The following is a 15,348-nucleotide window of genomic DNA, read 5'->3' on the forward strand; positions in this document are numbered from 1 at the left end:
GGGCCGATCACCTGGAGGCGCTGCACAGAAAAGGTCACAGCAGACTCTACCTGCTCAGGAGGCTGAGGGCCTTCAGAGTCCAGGGTCCACTTCTTAGGGCCTTTTTCAACTCTGTGGTTGCTTCAGCCATCTTTTATGGTGTGGCCTGCTGGGGGTGCAGTGTATCAACCAGGGACAGAAATTGACTTCACAGGCTGATCAGGAGGGCCAGCTCTGACCTGGGGAGCCCCCTGGACCCAGTACAGGTGGTGGGTGACAGAAGGATACTGTCCGTGGTGAGCTCCATGCGGGAGAATAAATCCCACCCCATGTATGGGACCTTGATGGGACTTGGCAGCACTGTCAGTGACCGTCTGCTTCACCCCAAGTGTGAGAAGGAGTGCTGTCGCAGGTCCTTCCTTCCAACCGCGACCAGGCTGTATAATCTACATCAGACCAAAATCACTCCATACAGGAAAATAATGATTATGACTATGATGTCTTCCTTCTTTCTTCTTCTGTTCCTTAGCTGCTATGGACTCCTAGTATATCTTCTCTTCTCAGCATATGTGTGTCTACGTCTGTAATATATTACTGTGTATTATCCTGTATCTGTATTATCATTCTGCTGTAACATACTGAAATTTCCCCACTGTGGGACTATTAATGGATTATCTTATTTTATTTTAAAATGCATTCATAGGCCAGTTTTGTCAGTGATGTGTCATTATGCCTTTCTATGCAATATATTTTATAGAGTCTCAATCTTCATCTTCGTCTGCAAACATGGGTTTCCCTCAGGCCCTCCTTTTGCCACTCCAAAAACGTGCAGAAAGGTAACCGACTTCCTGTGAAATTGTTAGCTACGGAGTTTCTGTGTGTGGCAATCCTACAAGTTTCCACTAGGTGGCAGCATTATTAACCAATTACATACAGTACAGACCAAAAGTTTGGACACACCTTCTCATTCAATGAGTTTTCTGTATTTTCATGACTATGAAAATTGTAGTTTCACACTGGACAGCAAAACTGAATTGTCACATGTGGAATTATATAATTAACAAAAAAGTGTGAAACAACTGAAAATATGTCTTTTATTCTCGGTTCTTCAAAGTAGCCACCTTTTGCTTTGATTACTGCTTTGCACACTCTAGTTAGCTGTGTTTGACCAACTTATAAAACTGACCTTATTTGTGTACTATTAGCTGCATCGGGAGCACGCATACAAGGCCAGCGACATAGAAGCGACATCATCTCGCCACTGGCTTTGCATATGAAACCCCGCCCACCAATTGACACAAGAAAACCAGGAAGAAAGAAGAATTTACAGCAGCGAAGACTGGTGAGTAAGGGACATGGGAATACCCCTTTAAGGGCCTCGCGCTTCTAACCCATACTTCCCAACTTTTGGAGATTAGAAAGAGGGATAAAATGTGCGGCGTGCACAGCGTGCCATGGCAAATTTGGCTCTGCCACTTTTATGTTGACTCCGCCTATTCTCATTCATTCTTCATGTGCTCCCACACAGTATAATCCTCCTACAGTCACCCGTAAATTATATGTCCCCCCCTCCATCTCTCCCCCAGTTTCATATACACCCTTCATCTTCCCCTAGTTTTATGTCGTCGTCCCCCTCCATCTCTGTCCCTCTGTTCCCCTAGTTTCATGCCTCCCCGATTCTGCCCAGTTTCATGCCATTCTCCCCCCCTTCATCTGCCCACAGTTTCATGTTCCCCCGTCTTTGCCCCAGTATCATGCCGTTTTCCCCCCCCTTCATTTGCCCCAGTGTCATGCTGTTCTCTCCCCCTTCATCTGCTCCAGTGTCATGCCGTTCTCCCCCCCCTTCATTTGCCCCAGTGTCATGCTGTTCTCTCCCCCTTCATCTGCTCCAGTGTCATGCCGTTCTCCCCCCCCTTCATTTGCCCCAGTGTCATGCTGTTCTCTCCCCCTTCATCTGCTCCAGTGTCATGCCGTTCTCCTCCCCTTCATCTGCCCCAGTGTCATGCCGTTCTCCTCCCCTTCATCTGCCCCAGTGTCATGCCGTTCTCCCGCCCTTCATCTGCCCCAGTGTTATACCATTTCCCCCCCCCCTCATCTGCCCCCAGCTTCATGGGCCCCCTACATTATGTTCCACCTTAATGTTTAACACAAAAAAACACTTACACTCACCTTCCAACGCTCCCCCGCCGCTCTCTCACTCATTTACATAGTTGTAGGCGCGATGAGACGTCATCACATCGTGGCTACAAATGCAGGAGTGCAGCCGTTCTCTCCACCCCCTTCATTTGCCCCAGTGTCATGCTGTTCTCTCCCCCTTCATCTTCCCCAGTGTCATGCCGTTCTCCCCCCCACTTCATCTGCCCCAGTGTCATGCCATTCTCCCGCCCTTCATCTGCCCCAGTGTCATGCTGTTCTCCCCCCGCCCTTCATCTTCCCCAGTGTCATTCCGTTCTCCCTCCCTTCATCTGCCCCAGTGTCTTACCGTTCTCCCCCCCTTCATCTGCCCCAGTGTCTTACCGTTCTCCCCCCTTCATCTGCCCCAGTGTCTTGCCGTCCCCCCCCCCTCATCTGCCCCCAGTTTCATGGGCCCCCTACATTATGTTCCACCTTAATGTTTAACACAAAATACACTTACACTCACCTTCCAACACTCCCCTGCTGCTCTCTCACTCATACACATAGTTGTAGGCGCGATGTGATGTCATCACGTCGTGGCTACAAATGCAGGAGCGCAGCATTAAAGCAGGAGCTGAGCTGTGACAGCTCCTGCTTTAAACGCCTATGTATTCAGCACCTGGCGCCAATAGCGCTGTACTGTGGAGCGGGGAGGAACGCTTCCTCCCTCTGTTCACAGTGCTCGTCCATAGACGAGTATTATCAGGAGGAGAGGGAGGCGTTCCTCCCCGGTCTCACAGTACAGCGCTATTGGCGCTGCTGTGGAGAAGGACGTTCCTGACAGACTGTGAGGAACGCCTTTCTGACTGTGAAGAGCTACGGTACCGGCACCGATAGCTCTTCACCCGGGGCACAGAACAGGAAAGCCTCCAGTGCGCTGAATTCAGCGCACTGTTGACTTTCCAGCAGTATATAGAACTGCCTGTGCCCAAACCCATGAAAGGTCCTCTTTAAGCCCCTAATAAAATAAAATTAAAAAAAACACACAGTTTCCAATTCTTGGCAAACTTTTGTGGCACGCAAGCGATACAGCCAATCAAAGGCTGAGCATTGATCCTCTGTTTGAATCCTGCAGTTTTCATGCTGGCCACTAAGCTTAACCAGAGTGTGCCAGGTTCAAAATGCCTTCCAAACCAATAATTGTGCTATGTAGGGCTTTTAACCCATTCCTGACATCCACTATAATAGTATGGTAGATTTGGGATATTTAAATATGGCAGCCACTCAGGAGCTGAACAGACACCCAGTAACAATGCTTGCAATCAGTGCCTGCACTGATCGTGAGCATTAAGCCCCCCTGATACCTAGGTCTAAGCTGATCGAAACTCCATTTACCAGGCACCGCCATTTTGGGATGGGTCACCAGCCCCCCAGAATGAGTTTCAGGGCTGGCGATCCATTACCATGGCAGCCCTGAGCCTATTAAAGGCTCCCAGACTTGCCTGCCATAGACTTGTATTACAGGCTGCTGTAGGCGGAAATAAAAATATAAAGAACCAAACTGCAGGTTTTTTTTGCTGTTTTGCCACTGGATAAAAAGCAATCACAGCAATAGACATACGCCAAGTTGGTATAAGTAAAAATACATCTGGCCCCACAAAGAAAGATTCCGTATGCATCCCAGTACACAGAAATATTTTAAAAATGATAGGTGTCATAACATGGCTACTCCAAGAATACAGGTAACGTCATTTTGGCTGCACAGTGAACACCATAAAGACAAAGCCTGTAAGACAGTTGCGCAAATGCAGTTATTTTCAAATTCCGCCCCATTCTGAATTTTTTTCTAGTTTTCCAGTACAACATATGGATCATCAAATGGTGCCACTATGAAGTAAAATGTGTCCCTCAAAAATTATAGACCTCTGTGAATGGAAAAAAAAAAAAAGTTATGGCTTATAGAAGTCAAAATAAAAAATTTTCCTGCGGTGGGAAGGGGTTAATTTTAGCAGAAATATACCTTTGGTGGCACAAACTGGTGAAGCAAAGCAGACATAATTTCTATATAGGTATAAAAATCAGTCTGCAAGTGCAACATGGCGGCCCTGCTTTGCAGAATTATTGCTTTGGAAGGTTTTTTGGTTTGACAGACTCTCTTTGATAATTTCCTGACAGTTCTTGTTCTGTCGGAGCTTTCTTTGCAGCAGTCACCTGATTATCAGCTCAGGCAGGATTACAATGACAGGTTGTACTTCTCAACACTGAAATTGCAACACCACGAAGGAAAAGTCTAGGATTTATGGAAATCACAGAATCGATAGACATGTTAATGATATGCAAATGATAAAAAAGGGAAACAAAATATTCAAAACCTCTCAATATATTCAGTAGCGAGTATGAGCTCCACGTGCAGAAATACTCGCACTTCCACACTTTGGTATGTTATTATTGAGGTTATTAACGGTTGACTGAGGACCATTATGCCACGCTGAACGCACTTGGGCACAAGAACAGCTTCTGCCAGCTCCCTTAGCAATTGTGGATTAATGATATCCCAGATGTGCTCATTGGGAAGCAATTCTGGAGACACTGCAGTCCATGGTAGCATCTTCGGGTCATGTAGACTGCGCACAGTAGCACGAGCAACATGTGAGATGGTGCTGTTGTGTCAAAAAACAGTTCCCGGGACACTTTCAAAAATGGCTGTAGTACTGTTTTCGCAACCAATTCAATGTAGTGCCAACTTGTAGTGCACCTCAAATGAAGACTAGAGGGGTCTGACTACTATCCATTATACTACCCCATACCATAATCCTAGGAGTACTGGTGTGATGTTCTCTGGTTAAGTCCCTTCATGCTGATTCCAGATAAGTGTAATAGTACAATAGGAGTTTCACAGTAGGATGTTGTATGAGCCAGATAAAGGTTACTCAGCAGGGGATGCCTCAGCCCCTCCGTAAGCAGTATGAGTTCTATAGTGCAGCGCCGCACCTCCGTCGCATCACCTGAGGTGATGTGACGGCCTCAGGTGGCATTCCGGAGGAGGCGGCAGCCACGGCAATTTTATTTTATTTTATTTTTTTTTTTACTTTTTTCCCCTAAACTAATGCAGGAGAGGGGCCACTCTTAAAACAACCTGAGCAACCCCTCTCCTGCGCTGGTTTAGACCTCTGCATCTTAGCGCAGGCGGCATCATCACGCCACCTACGCTAAGAGGCAGACGTCTTACTGCCAGATGAAGAGAAGGTGACACCGGCAGCAGTAGTGCGGTCGGTAAGTAAAATAACTTTTTTTGTTGTTGTTTTATAATAGGCTGCTACCTGCTGGTGTATCCGCAGCAGGTAGCAGCCAATTTACCTACCTCCCCTTGCCCTCACTTACCCTTGTACTATAGGCTGCGGAGGGCGGCAGTGAGCAGGCCTGGGCCAAGGCCGCGATCCCACTTCCACTATTATTATACTCGGGGGTATTTTCAGACTCCTGAGTATAATAATCAGAGCACCAGGGGAGGTGAGAGAACATAATAAACAATGTTACTTACCTCTCCAGGATCCGATGTTAATCCTAGCAGGCTTTGGGCCTATATGGTAATTTCCCAGACATCACGTAGTCTGGGATATTACTATATAGGCCCAAAGCCTGTGCTAGCAGTACCATATAGGCCCGAAGCCTGTGCTAGTAGTAATAGCTTATTACTGCTAGCACAGGTTTTTGGCCTGTATGGCAACAGGCTGGTACTGCTACCACAGGCTTTGGGCCTATATGGTACTGCTAGCACAGGCTTTGGGCCTATATGGTAATATCCCAGACCACATGACATCTGGGACATTATTATACAGGCCCAAAGCCTGCTAGGCTTAACAATGGATCCCGGAGAGGTGAGTAACACTGTTTATTATGTTCCCTCACCTCCACTGGGGCTCTGAATATTATACTTGGAGTTCTGAAAAGACCCCTGAGTATAGTAATAGTTCATGGGTGTGCAACTGTGGGGCATAATAGTTGGGTGGGCAGCTGTGGGGCATAATAGAGCTTGAAGTGTCCACTGTGGCTCCTGTAACCTCTGTTATGCCCCACAGAGGTCCCCCTGCAACCTCTGTTATGCCCCAGAGTCTATTGTGCCACTGTGGGGCATAGTATAGGCTGCAGGGGCACCTGTGGGACATACATACATATATATATATATATATATATATATATATATATATATATATATATATATATATATTATATATAAGGGTTGGGTGCGTGGAGAAGTGAGAAGTCAAAGATGTCTGTGTTGCAAACTTTACAGTCAAGTCACAGGTGGAAAAAGTGGTCAGGGCGATCCAAAGGGAAGAGACGGGAAATGTGGGAAAACATCTCCTGTGAGTATTACTGCACAAAATATAACTGCATTGTATTTATTGTAATGTTACCGCTAGCACCCCCAACACTCCCACTGCCTGAGGCGGACGATCGAAAGATGAACACACACACCCCCTTTCCTGGACTCAATACCGGGAAGGGGGGGGGGTGTCTTTTGATCATCTGCCTCAGGCAGCAGAGAGACTAGGTTCACCACCGCTATAGTGAGCTACAAGAAAATGGCGCTCGGACATGCGCAGTAGCGCTTCAGAATGGAGTGTTACTGTGCATGACTGGGATTTGAAAGCACAGGAGTGAGACTGGATGGAGGATGGAGGCGGTTACAGCAAGTGAAGAGGAGGGAATAACAGACCACAAGCAACGGAGGGGGCGTGACGGGAATGATGCAGGGGGGTGCTCGCTGGCCCTGGGGAACGCCCAGGGTGCTCAGCGAGCATCATTAGCATATCAGTTTTACCAATATTTAAGAAAAACAGGTTGGGATGGTCTTTTGAAAAACTAGTGGCAGCACCTGATAGAGCCCCTTTAAGAAGAAACATCTGCCTCTCATTGCACAATACTGCCCACCAAAGGAACAACTAATTTTGCCTCTTGTAGTATATAGTATATTAGGGTATATTCTGATGTTGAACTAACCCTCAAACAAAACAGGATTGTTCAAGCTTAAAAAGGACTTTCACCTCTTGGGGCAAATGCGGTGTAATACACCGCTAGAAAGCGGATTTCACGTTCTGTGCCCCCGGTGAAAAGATATCGGTGCTAGTACCATAGCTCTTCACTGTCAGAAGGGCGTTTCTGACAGTCAGTCAGGAACGCTCTTCCTCACAGTAGCATCTATTGTGCTGTACTGTGAGAGCAGGGAGGAACGCCTCCCTACCCTCCTGATAGTACTCGTCCATAGACTTATACTGGAGGGGGCATTCCTCACCACTCAGCGTCATCATGGGGCTCACGTACAGCGCAATAGATGCTATTGTAGCTCTTCACCGGGTGCACAGAACGTGAAAACCAATAGTGCGCTGAATTCAGCGCACTGTTGGCTTTCTATCAGTGTATTACACCACATGTGCCCCAGGAGGTGAAAGGTCCTCTTTAACAACACCTTTAAAGGAGCTCTATCATTGAGAAAAGTCATTTTTAGCTAGGCACATACTTGCATAGGCTTTAGAAAGGCTATTTCACACATACCTTTTGTATGTAAATTGCCTCAGTAGTTTTTGAATAAGTCCGTTTTTATTCATATGCTAATTAGCCTCCTCAGTGCACTCCGGAAGTGTCTGTGATCACAGTCTGCTATTGTCTATGTGTGCAAGAGCACAGAGGCTGCTGCTGCTGATGACTCATCTCCTGCTCTCACACACATAGAGAATAGCAGGGAGTGCACGGAGGAGGCTAAGGGTGGGTTCATACCTTGCGCCCAGTCTCCAGTTTTGGGTTTCCGTCTTCTGCTGAGAGAAATTGGACAGGAGACGGAAACTCGGCGGTCAGTTTTTAAATCCATTCACTTGAATGGGTTTGCAAAGTGACCGCCCGTGAGCGTCTTCTGCCTCTCCGCGGCAAAACAGTTTTTGTTTTTTCTAACCGGACACCAAGTTCAACATGCAGGACTTTGTGTCTGGTTAAAAAAAAAAAAAAACTTTCTGTGAAAAGTACTGTGGAAAAAAATGCAATGCATTGCCGCTGCAGTTTCTCCTGCATCACTTTTTTGCTGGGGTCTGATACATGGGGCCTTAGCCTAAAGGGAGATGGTCACCAGGGAGAAGCAGACCACAGAGTATAAATCAGAGACCCAGGGGAGGATAAAAACATAAAAATCACTGTTAGGGCGGGTTCACACCTGCACCCGGCCTCCAATGTAGCCATCCCATCGGGTTTCTGTCTTCTGTCCTCAGAAACTGCAGAGAGAAACTGGACAGGAGACGGAAACCGGGTGGTCAGTTTTCAAACTCATTCACTTGAATGGGTTTGCAAAGTGACTGCCCATGTGCGTCTTCTGCCTCTCTGCAGCAAAACCGTTATTTTTAACTGGACACAAAGTCCTGCATGTCCGACTTTGTGTCTGCGGACAGGCAGAAGACGCACATGGGTGGTCACATTGCAAACCCATTCAAGTGAATGGGTTTGAAGACTGACTTCCTGGTTTCCTTCCATCCCTTGTACAGTTTCTCGTGGCAGAAAACAGAAACCCGGATTGGCTAAAGCGGAGACCAAGCGCAGTTGTGAACCCGCCCCTACTTACCTCTCCCAGGCTTCAGAGCACTCCCCGCTGATTTCGGCTATCTTCAATGTTGGCACCGATGTCACATGAGCCAGGTCTGCGTCACAATGCATAATGACACAGGACTGGCCCACGTGGCGTTTGGGACGTCACCAAACAGACCCACAGACTGTCGGAGTCCAAGAGAAGTAATTAAGGGCTCGTTCACATGGGGCAAGAGGGGGCGGATTTTGGCTCTGAATCCATGTCAGAACCCACCCCCTCACAATAGAGGTCTATGTAGACCTCTAGCTTATTTTTTCCATGAGCGGCATGTTCCTGCTCACGGAAAAAAGAAGCGAGTTGTCCTTTCTTTAGGCAGATTCTGCAGCTGATTCAGCCCCGGTGTCCGCCTTGCGGCAGCACCGTACTGATTAGGCCCATTCATTTGAGCCTACTCCGGAAGAGGTAGCCGTGATTGTCGAAAGCCGCGACAGTCGTATTTTGGTCCAATTCTGATGCGGCTTCCCGCATCAGAATCAGGACCAAAATACACCATTCCATGCCCTGTGTGAACTAGCCCTAACAGTGGTTTTTATGTTCCCTCACCTCTCCTAGGTATCCAATCATTATGCTCAGGGGCATTATGCTGAGTATAATGATAGCAGTGTCTGTTGGGGTTCGCAGGCCTCAATTACCGACCCCCGCTCCTGATCACAGCTGCATCCGCAGAAGGGGTAGTGCAGGCAGGAGTGAGCAAGAGTGAGGATTGGTAAGTAAATAGGTCCCATTACCTGCTGGAGTTACTCTAGCAGGTAATGGCCTATTGAAAAAAAACCCATCAAGTGTCTGCTGGCCCCTGTGGCAGCCACTACCGCTACTACTATGGTAGCTACGTCAATGTGTGGGGCATAGCAGCTTAGAGCAACAGAACCTCCCTCAATGCTCCAGACTTATTTGCATATCGTGATATAAATGACTCAGCAAAGGAGACAGGAATTTTCAAGGAAACAAAGGCATTACATTCAGGTGAGCCAGCCCTATCTAACTGTACTTCTGGTTTAATATGCTTTACCCTGGTGACAGACTCATTTTAAAAATGCAAATACTGTTTTGTATTTTTTAAAGGGATCCTACCATTTAAACTCAATTTTTTCTGCCTATCACATAGGAATAAAGGCTATTCTTCTCCTACCTTTAGATGTCTTCTCCGGGTTGGTTCGGTTAAAATCCCGTTTTTCGCCGGTATGCAAGTGAGTTCTCTCGCAGCACTGGGGGTGGGCCCCATCGCTCAAACAGCACTGGGAGCGTCCACAATGCTACGAGAGATCTCTCCAGCACCGCCTCCATTTTTTTCATGAACGGGTCTTCACGCGTCTTCTTCCGGGAGTCGTAAGCTGCCATTTTCTTGTGGCCGGCGGGCATGCGCAGTCAGCTCTGCCCTAGGCCTAGAAGTTTGAAGCCAACCCCCAGAAGAAGACACGTAAAGGTATGCTCAGCGGTAGCAGCAGCGGGCCCAGACAGTCAAAGACGGACACCAAAATCAGGTTCAACAGGGTTTTAAACCTGTGCATTTATTTTGCCACAAAAATTTTTTAAAAAATTGGCAGACAAAATAAACAGGCCTTAACTTCAGGCAAAAATAGTAACACAACCACCTGCCCGGCTGGGCGACTAACTAAACAAATGCACTCTAGCTATACGTTTAGCTCGCTTCAGCCACACGGAAAAAATAAACAAAAACAGAGGCAGAAGCTGTGGTGCACACTGGTCTCACCAGATATCAGGTTGTATGAACAGGACCTGGCTCCACCACTCTCCCCCAGGATCGAGGTCTTAAGGGCCCCTTCACACGGAGTTTACGCTCCGTGTATTCTGTATATGCTCCGCTCATTTTGTTCATTTTACACGTGTAAAAATACACGTGTAAAATGTGGTTAGCCATTGAGTTCAATGGCATGTTCGTATAACGCGCGTCTTTTTGCGCTTGCAAAAAGACGCGCGTTATACGAACATGTCATTGAACTCAATGGCTAACTACATTTTACACGTGTATTTTTACACGTGTAAAATGTACAGAATACACGGAGCTTAAACGCCATGTGAAGGGGCCCTGAGAGGCTTATAGACCTGTAATGAGGCCCAGCTTCCACCTGTGCACGAAAGCTCCTTCCTGTGGTAAGATAACAAGAGGTTAAACTCACAGGTGAGGTTTTGCTAAAGCTATGTGATGTCCTAACTCACCACACAAAAGAGAGGTATCTGTCCTTCCAGAACTTTCCCTGACACTTTCTCACATATGAAAGAAGACAGCAACGGACATTAACAATGCTAGTGTAAACCCAGCCTATCCACTCTGCTCAGCTTAGATGGAACATTGCCAAAGCCTCTTAATAAATCAACCATGCCCTGTTCCTGACGGGAACTTTATAAAGATTGGTGTGCAAAACTTCAGTCTTCATAAATCTGCCCCAATGTGTTCCTGTATTTCGTATCTATTTGTGAAACCTCAAAAACTACAGATTATGGCGATGATAGGAACTACTGAGAGTTCCAAAATAAAAAACCGGGACTCTTGCTCCTCACAAACACACTGTGTGTACCGTAATACAAAGTATAAAAGGTTTTATTGGAGATAACATGTTTCGGGGTGTTAATTTCTTAAGAATAGCATACCCCTTCATCAAATCTATACAAACAAATAACATAAACATAGACATGTAAGCGTCCATTCACATGGAGGAAAATGGTGAGGAATTTGGTGTGGAATTTCAGCGTTGAAAAAAAGGCCTCCCATTGACTTCAATGGATTCCTTTTTCTGCTAGCAGATTGAAGTCAATGGGAGGCTTTTTTTCAGCGCTGAAATTCCACACCAAATTCCTCACCATTTTCCTCCGTGTAGATGGACCTTAACTGTATCCATATTAAAAAGAACATTTTCGCCAGAATAAAACATGCTAAAAAATGTATTATCCAAACATATTCCAATCGTATTAGTAAATATATTGATAACTAGCTGGTACCCGCGACTTCGTCTGCGGTGATTGTAGCAGTGGGTATATACAGGCGTGGGTAAGGTTTTCATACTGTGTATAAGGGATGGGATATGAAATGTAACTTTGTATCTTGTTTTTGCTGTAATTCTGAGAATACGTGAGACTTTTGTGTTGAATGTAATTTGTAGTTCAGTTGCTATACGGTGTTGGTATAGGACAGAAGTATTTCAGGTTAATATACCTCGATATACGACATTGTATGATTTGTTATTTTCCGCCAGTACATGTACATTTTGGGCACAGGATACTCTTGAGCAAGCAACATAAAGTCTGGCCCTGTGCATGACTGTTTAGTAACTCCATGTGCCTCTTATTAATAGCAATTAACCCCATAATGTCCCTCACATTAACCCCTGTGTAAGAGTTACTGATATGTGAGAGACTTGGAGGTAATAATTAAGTATCTTCATTATTGAGGTCTTTTATTAGTACCTCCATATGTCTCACATAGTAGTAACCTTTATATGAGGCACACAGGGGTTAATACGAGGGACATGATGGGGGTTATTCCTATCAATGTGAGGCACACGGGTTAATATGAGGGACATGATGGGGTTTATTCCTATCAATGTGAGGCACACTGGTTAATATGAGGGACATGATGGGGTTTATTCCTATCAATGTGAGGCACACAGGGGTGAATATGAGGGACATGATGGGGTTTATTCCTATTAATGTGAGGCACATGGAGTTACTAAGACTAAACTAATAACCCCAAATGCCGGACATTAATGAGAATAGTAATCCTATGTACCTGTGTGTTTTTCAGTTTCACTTTGCTAGCAGCTTCCTCTCCTCCTCGGGGAATCTTTGCAGGATGCAGACCACTACAGCAGGCAGAGACCTGAGTAATTAAGCTCCACCCCCTGGGTTTCCTGCACCCCTCTCAAAGGGGAGTGTCCTTATGCCTCAGCTCTAGCACAGCACTGAAGACTCGGACTTCATTTAACTCTTGCAGGTCCTGTGCTGCTGGCGTGCCAGTCAGTGGCGTAACTAGGAATGGCGGGGCCCCGTGGCGAACTTTTGACATGGGGCCCCCCCCCCCATCCCAACTGACGCCGAAGACCTCGACTGACCCCCTCCTCCGCACTCTATTATGTCCCTTACTTACTTGCCCCTGCACACAGTATTAACCCCAATAGTGTCCCTGCACACACAGTATTAACCCCAATAGTGTCCCCTGCACACACAGTGTTAACCCCTATAGTGTCCCCTGCACACACAGTGTTAACCCCTATAGTGTCCCCTGCACACACAGTGTTAACCCCTATAGTGTCCCCTGCACACACAGTATTAACCCCTATAGTGTCCCCTGCACACACAGTGTTAACCCCTATAGTGTCCCCTGCACACACAGTGTTAACCCCTATAGTGTCCCCTGCACACACAGTGTTAACCCCTATAGTGTCCCCTGCACACACAGTGTTAACCCCTATAGTGTCCCCTGCACACACAGTGTTAACCCCTATAGTGTCCCCTGCACACACAGTGTTAACCCCTATAGTGTCCCATGCACACACAGTGTTAACCCCTATAGTGTCCCCTGCACACACAGTGTTAACCCCTATAGTGTCCCCTGCACACAGTGTTAACCCCAATAGTGTCCCTCTGTGGACACCCATAAACAATTATTATACTCTGAGGTCTTTTCAGACCCCAGAGTATAATAATCGGAGACTAAATCGGGAATAAAAACATTAAAAAAAACCCCACTGTTGCTTCTTACCTGTTCCCCGGCTCCTGTGCTGTGCTGTCCTCCTCTCGCGTCCTTCGTTAATGACGTCGGACGTCACATGACCTGGGAAGCATGCCGGGTTCATGTGACGTCAGAGACGTCAGACAGCAGTAGGACGGAGGCCTGGCAGGATCGCGGAGAGGTAAGTAACAGTGTTTTATGTTTATTACCTCTCCCGATTCGCCGGTCATTATACTCGGGGGTCTGCAAAGACCCCCGAGTATAATGATAGCCTCTGTGGGGCCCGCGGTGTCACTTGCCGATCCCGGCCCAGCCAGGATCGGCAAGTGAATAGGGCCCGTAACTGCCTATTGAAAAAAACCGCAGCGGTAGCGGCTGTCACCAGGCCCCCTAATGGCCCGGGCCCTGTGGCAGCTGCTACTGCTGCTACCACGGTAGTTGCGCCCCTGGTGCCAGTGAAATATGGCAGAAGTGCCACTCTTGGCACGTGTGCCAGGGGTTGCTGACCTCTGCTGTAGAGGGTAATATGAATTTTGTGGCTTGCTATGGTCCAAAGTGTGTGAGATTGCAGAGATGGTGGTGTGAGTTGGGGTTTTGTGGATGTCCTGGGAAAAACGTATGTGTGCTATTGTGACGAAAAATAGCCTATTGCGCAATCCAGTGTAGTAACTATGTTTGTGGAAAATTTCAGCCAAATCGGTGGAGCGGGTTTTGCGTGATTGAGGAACAAACATCCGAACATCCAAACCCACAAACATCCAAACTCACAAACTTTCACCTTTATAATATTAATAGGATACGCATAGTAATAATTTGAATAATACTTTGCATAATAAGAAGACTGTAATAACTAATAACCACATAGTAGGTATTGGTACAACTAGTGACCGACATAAAATCAAAACGTAAATGGTATCATTGTATTAAAACACAACTCATGTCGGTCACTAGTCGTACCAATAACTGGACACAAAGTTAGTAAATGGAGTTGTATTGTAACTTCTTGGGCGCTCCTACTGTGACTTCTAGTCGCAAAAAAATGTGTGATTTTTTTTTGAGACTTGAAGTTGTGATTGCAGCACCTACGTGTTTGTAATACAACTCCGTTCACTAATATCAGTTGACCCAGCAATCTTTGGTTGCGCAACAGCAGTCATGGCCAAAATCACTGTGTAGCCCTAGCCTAAGGCTGGTCTTAAACAACAGTACGTTTTTTTTCCACAAATGGTCCGCAATTGTGGGTTCTCAATTGTGGACCATTTGCTGACACATTGTATTCAATGCGGCCTCTTACACCACCGTGCCGTGACCGAGGTCCACACTGAATACCGCAGGTCCGCAAAGTCACGGACATCACAGCACAGTACGGGCTGTCCCATAGAACAATATAGGCACGTGCGGCTGGACACGGACGTCTGCGGAATGACCTTTTGGAGTGAAATTTTGTGTTGCTGGTCAGCAAAAATCACTACGGTTGTGTAAGACCAGCCTAAAATGTACAGCCCATAATAATAACTTCTGATATATTACTGGGCATGTAGTATTTATAAAGGAACAGCCCAAGCCAAGATGGAACAATGATAAAAACGGTCATCTGGTAAATAAGGCAAAAAATATAACAAAAGGATGGAGATGGTGGGGAGGATATAAAGAATAAAAACCCACGAGTGGTAAAAGAAGAGTGGTTAAAGGGGTTGTCCCATCACAAGGATCCTATCTATACTGCTGGTTAATGTGGATGTAAGACTTTTCCTAAATACACTGCTTCAGCAAAACTGCTTTGTTTGTCCACTATCTTACTTTATTCATTTTTTTTTTTGAGACATCCCTTGACTTATCTGGTCATAAGTCAAGTGATGTATCTGCTGCTCTGAGGGGGGAGGGAGGAGGGGCTAAGTGCACGGGAGCGAGCCTGGAAGGGGGGGGGGGGTAGTTT

This window comes from Leptodactylus fuscus, chromosome 6 (genome assembly GCF_031893055.1).
Source record: "Leptodactylus fuscus isolate aLepFus1 chromosome 6, aLepFus1.hap2, whole genome shotgun sequence".
NCBI classification, from domain to species: Eukaryota; Metazoa; Chordata; class Amphibia; order Anura; family Leptodactylidae; genus Leptodactylus; species Leptodactylus fuscus.